The sequence below is a fragment of the Peromyscus maniculatus genome, chromosome 8, assembly GCF_049852395.1.
Source record: "Peromyscus maniculatus bairdii isolate BWxNUB_F1_BW_parent chromosome 8, HU_Pman_BW_mat_3.1, whole genome shotgun sequence".
NCBI classification, from domain to species: Eukaryota; Metazoa; Chordata; class Mammalia; order Rodentia; family Cricetidae; genus Peromyscus; species Peromyscus maniculatus.
In genome coordinates, this window is record NC_134859.1 from 81,707,114 (window position 1) to 81,713,176 (window position 6,063).

The following is a 6,063-nucleotide window of genomic DNA, read 5'->3' on the forward strand; positions in this document are numbered from 1 at the left end:
GCACATCATGGGCAACACTGGGAGAACCGCATCTTGAAAAAAAAAACAAAGTAAGTTGCAGGGCTAGGGAGATTGCTCAGTTGGTAAGCGCTTGCCTTCAAGTGTGTGGACCTGAGGTCAGTCCTTAGAACACACCTTAAAAAAGCCAGGAATACTAGCACGCACTTGCTCTCCCAGTGCTGAGGAAGCAGACAGGTGGGCTTGTGGAGCTTATTGGCCAGTCTGCCTAATCTACTGGCTCAGAGCTCCAAGACAGGGAGATATACCGCCTCAGAAAGATGGACAGTGCCTGAGGAACAACACACACACACACAGACACACAGACACACACACACACACACACACACACACACACACACACACTCACGACTGGGTGTAGTGGCAAATCACTGTGATCTCAGTCTTCAAGACGCTAAGACAAGAGGACAATGAGTTTAAGGTTAGCCTGGGCTATACAGTGGTAGTGTGTGTGTGTGTGTGTGTGTGTGTGTGTGTTCCAGCTCCACAGCAGTGCAGCTTGCCATCTCAGAGGCTGAAACCCTCCCTCCTGCAAGTCATCCCTGGTGTGAGTAGGAGGAGGCTGGTCTTCAGTGAGCATCCATTGTCTTCCATCTCTGCACTGAAACATTTGCTAATTCTCCCTGTGGCACCTAAATTCCTGCAGTTTAAATAATGCCCTTTCCCGGCCACTAGGAGCAATACCTGCACTCAGTCAAATGGCTTCGGCTAGTGTGAAAAGCTCTTAAGTCTGGTGGCAGAAAACTGAGTTAAAAAACAAAACAAAACAACAACAAAAAAAAAAACCCCACAACTTTTAGGGGCTGGAGAGACAGCTCATCAGTGAAGAGCACTGACTGCTCTTGCAGAGGACCGGATTCAATTCCTGGCACTAACATAGCAGTTCACAACCATCAATAACTCCAGTTTCAGGAGGTCCTCTTCTGGCCTCCTTGGGCACCAGGAATATGGTACCCAGACGTATGTTCGGTCAAAACACTCATACACAGAAAACATAACAATTATAATAGAAAAGCTTTTCATGTTTAAAATCAGTAGTCACAGGAAGACACAGAGAAGGGACAACAGCCCAGCAGTTGACAGGACACGCCTTTACATGGCGGTGTTTCCAGTATTCTGTGTGGCACAGGCAGGGCTGAGAATCAAGGCCAGCACCTGGGCCTCAAGGATCCGGACCTGGAGAGACTGCTTAGGGGAAGGTGATTGCTGTACAACTGTGGGGCCTGCGTTTGGGTCCCCAGCACCTATGTCAAAAGCTGGTCATGGTCACATGAATTTATAAACCCTGGGCTGGCGGGGTGGATCCCAGAGGCTCTCTGGCCAGCCAGTTTAGCAGCTTAACCCAAATGGTGGACTCTGAGTTCAAAAAGAGGCCCTGTCTCAAAAAAACGGAAGGAAGGAAGGAAGGAAGGAAGGAAGGAAGGAAGGAAGGAAGGAAGGAAGGAAGGAAGGAAGAGGAAGGGAGGAAGGAAGAAAGGAAAAAACTATAGCTAGAAGAGGGCATCTCAACAGCCACCTCTGGCCTCCACATGTAATCACATGTGTGAATGCACACATGCACACTGTCTTAGCTTCACTGCTGTGATAATTACCCTGACAAAAAGCAGTTTGAGGGAGAAAGGAGTTTATCCGGCTTACACCTCAAGCTGCACTTATCATGCAGCAAAGTCCGAGTGGCAGGAGCTTGAAGCAGCTGGTCCCATCCATAGTTGAGAGCAGAGAGATACCAGCCCACCATCCAGGGAGCAGCATGCATATGCATGCATATTTGCTGTGGAATAATGCTTTTGTACACTGGTTTAATAATACACTGATTGGCCAGTAGCCAGGCAGGAAGTATAGGCAGGATAAGCAGATAAGGCCAATTCTGGGAAGAGGAAGGCTGAGTCAGGAGTCACCAGCCAGAGGAAGCAAGATGTGAAGGCAGAACTGAGAAAAGGTACCAAGCCACATGGCTAAACATAAATAAGAATTATGGGTTAATTTAAATGCAAGAGCTAGTCAGTAATAAGCCTGAGCTAATGGCCAAGGAGTTTTAATTAATATAAGCCTCTGTGTGTTTACTTAGGCCTTTTGAGCAGCTGTGGAACGGACGGGACACAGGAAAACTCTCAGCTACAAATGGCGCCCAACATGGGGCCTAAAATCTGGGAAAGCTTTATTTAAAAAAAACATTCTAAAATAGAGCTAAAAACAGTTTCCTAGTTGTGTCTCTCAGGCTAGCCATGAGCTATAGTATGGAGGGTTCAAAGTGGCGTGTGGACTTGAGTGCAGCATGGCAGATTTTCACTTCCATACACCGTGGCATCTCCAAGCTACACAGTGCACTGCACTGTGACAGATTTAGCTGTTGCTAGTACAAAAAAAAAAAAAAAAAAAAAAAAGAGTTTTCTGGGCTACACACTGTGTGGATAGAAGCATAGACCCACAGCTTCCCAGAGTCAGCGGTGAGCATGGCGCCCAGAGATGGCTGTAAACGTAATTCTGCTGTAACTAGAGTTTTCCTGCCTGGCCCACAGTCAGGACAAATCTTTGTCACCCGCCAGTCCCACAGCCGCTCAGACCCAACCAAGTAAACACAGATACTTATATTGCACACAAACTGTATGGCTGTGGCAGGCTTCTTGCTAACTGTTCTTATAGCTTAAATCAATCCATTTCCATAAATCTATACCTTTGCCTCATGGTTCGTGGCTTACCGGCATCCTCACATGCTGCTTGTCATGGCAGCGGCTGGCAGTGTCTCCCTGACTCAGCCTTCCACTTCCCAGAATTCTCCTCTCTCCTTGTCACGCCTATACTTCCTGCCTGGCCACTGGCCAATCAGTGTTTTATTTATACAGAACGATATCCACAGCATTCTGCCATGTTGAGAAGCTGAGGTGGGTGGAGCCAGCAGCCAAAGCTGCTATTTTAGCCCTAGTAATGCTGCAGTTTAAAGCAATAGATTCATAATAAGTCAGATTCAGATTAAATAAACCTCTAAATAGTTTACAATGTGTGTAAAAATGTACATAGGCTTAAAAGAGAGAAAAAGGAATATATACAGTTATTTTAAAAAAAGAAAGTTTTAAAAAATAAAGCCTTTAAGAGAAAATAAAAGTAATATAAAGAACAAGCTACATAAAGATGGATATTACACAGAGAATCTGGATTGTGTTGTCTTTGATATTTTTAACTGCAGAAAGACATTTGATTGTAAAGGCTGCTACATTAAGCCCATATATATATATATATATATATATATATATATATATATATATATATATATATATATATATATAATTTTTTTAAAGGTATCTTGACTTCAAAATTTGGATCTAAGGATATGTTGTTTTGGAAAGGAGGCTCTGCTTTTGTTTCCACAGAAAGCAAGAGGTTATGGATTTGTTCCAGGTTAAGATGGATCAGGTTTTTTTCTTTTTCTTTTTCGTTTTTTATTTAATGCCAAATGCTGTTTATTGGAGGAAGGAAAAGGTCTTAAATACAGGCTTGCAGCACAATGGGAGAACCCTGAAGGGCAGAAGTTCGCTACCGATGTTTGACAATCTTGCATCTAAGCTGTTAACGCCCATTATGCAGGATACACAGACAAGGAACTTCCCTTAAGCATTCAGGAGGGTGGAACCCGGCAGGGAATTAGCATAGGGAGGATATCAAGGTCAAGGTTGGCAAGCAAGGCAACAGTTACCCAAAACAGGGGCCAGGGACCTACAGGTCCCCCTTTTACTAAAAAATGAGCTTCTGACTTAGGTTGCATGGGTCATCAGCAGGTCACCTTACCCGTCATGGAGACACCTGCCCAGGCCACAAGGCGCTCTGTCTTAGGTTGGTTAGCACCCCCAGGCATTACCTGTCTCTGAATACTCATTTTCATACAGGCTCAATCGTGTGTGAGCTGCAGAGTTAACTGCTGCCAAAGATCTCAAAGTGGCACTGGGCTTGCAATTGGTGTGTTTGACACAGAATGGTGTGTTTGACCAACAGAGGTCCTATTCCACCGATAGCCAGTAGACTAAAGGCAACTTAGCCATTCCCTTCCTTAATGAGCTTTACTGCAAATTGGAGTCCTTGTAAGATGGCGGATGGATCAGGTTTGATCAACCAAGACCCCCTGAAAGGTCTCCAATGACACCATGGCCCAGATGATCCAACATCCAGTACGGTTTCAAGGCAACTAACTGGCTCAGAAAATGTAGCCTCACATACTATTTCAGTCAGGACTTAACCATAATTCTTAATTTTCTCGGGATCCCCATAAGAATACAGCACTCCCTATCAGCAAGAAGTAGCCTAGAACACTACACCCACATTCCCAAAAAATGGATTATGGATGTTTTTCTTTGTTTAGGTTATTGGTTACAAATTGTTATTGGTCATAGTCAATCTCTTTCTAAAAAATGAAAGAGGGATATGATATAGAACTATAGGATAAGTATTTTACATTGCAATAGATTTCAGTTTATTGATACGAATTTAAAGTTAATTTTGTTATACTATATGTATATTTCTACTCTTGTTTAAGGCATTATGTTTATGCAGCTCATTTAAATTATAATGGATAATTAAATACAGATTAATAAGATTAATAATTAGTCTTCTATGATAGTCAAACTTATAGTCATGTTAAGTTTTCTAGTCATGTAATTGAATTATATCTATTTATACCCAGGTAGATAATCTTCAAACACTTCAAAGACCTACAAAATATGACATTTAAAATGTTTTAAAAACTTAGACTTTCTGGACAGTGAGACACGTCTGCTCCTGGCAGCACCAATTTACTTCAAAGAGAAAAATGGGCATCAAAGACACTTTATATGGAGTTTATCTTCTTGGTAAAAACAGCCATCTGGGCAAGAAACTGTTCTTGCCTGGACTGCTTGACAAAATGTTTTATAAAATGGACATGCAGAACCATAGGAAGTTGACCACTGAACTTTGCAAGACAAAATGATCCTTCAGGTTCCTGCTTCCCAGAGGAGACTGCCAGACATTTTACTAGACCCACGGAGAAGTGATTAAAAAACTCTAGGTCTATGGGCTAAAAAATGGATGTTCACGCCCTTGCTTGTTCAGTCCATGGGGCTGGCTGCCTCAACGTCCCGATCTGGTGCCTGGAGCAATCCTGGACAGCTGCTGGTCTTCAGTCCACCTTGGAAGTCAGAAGAAGTCAGTTCTAACATCATTGAAGGGGTCAGCAGAGGCAGCAGCAGGGTAGATGACCTGACCAGTGAGAGTGAAAGACAAGAGGATGAAAGGCAAAGCTTTCCTTCTTGAAGACTCCTTTTATTGGGCTGCTACCAGGAAATGTCACTCACATTAGGGTGGGTCTTCATCCACCAGTTGACACAAGATGAACTGTAGTCACACCCACAGGCCAGTCTGATGTAAACAGTCCTACTGAGTCTCTTCCCCATGATTCTAGGTTGTATCAAGTTGACAAAACTAACACTGTATATACAAATATATACAATACACACATATATGCAACACACACATATATACAACACATACACACATATACATACAACATATAAAACACATGTTTAATACACACACATATATAACACACACACATATATATAAATACAAAACACACACATACACACATAGTCCCAAAGTCCATTTGCCCAGCTGCTCCCACAAGTTGCATTCTTTTGTGGTGACTGATGGTTACATATTGTATACAGTACCAAAATCAGAAAACCACATGAGTACAAAGTGTACATAATTCTTTATTTTATGCCATATAGATCTCCCCACCTCAAAAAAAAAAAAAACCACACACATTCATCCTCTATCTTTTTGTGTTTGGGTGAGTTGTGTTTGTTCCTCTGTCTGTGAGAGTATGGTGGTTTGAATAGAAATGGCCCCCATAGACTCATGTGTTTGAATGCCCATAGGGACTGGCACTATTAAAAGGTGTAGCCTTGTTGGAGGAAATGTGTCACTGTGGGGGTGGACTTTGATGTCTCAGATGCTCAAGCTATGACCAGTGTAGCACACAGTATCCTTTTGCTGCCTGCAGATCAAGATGTAGAA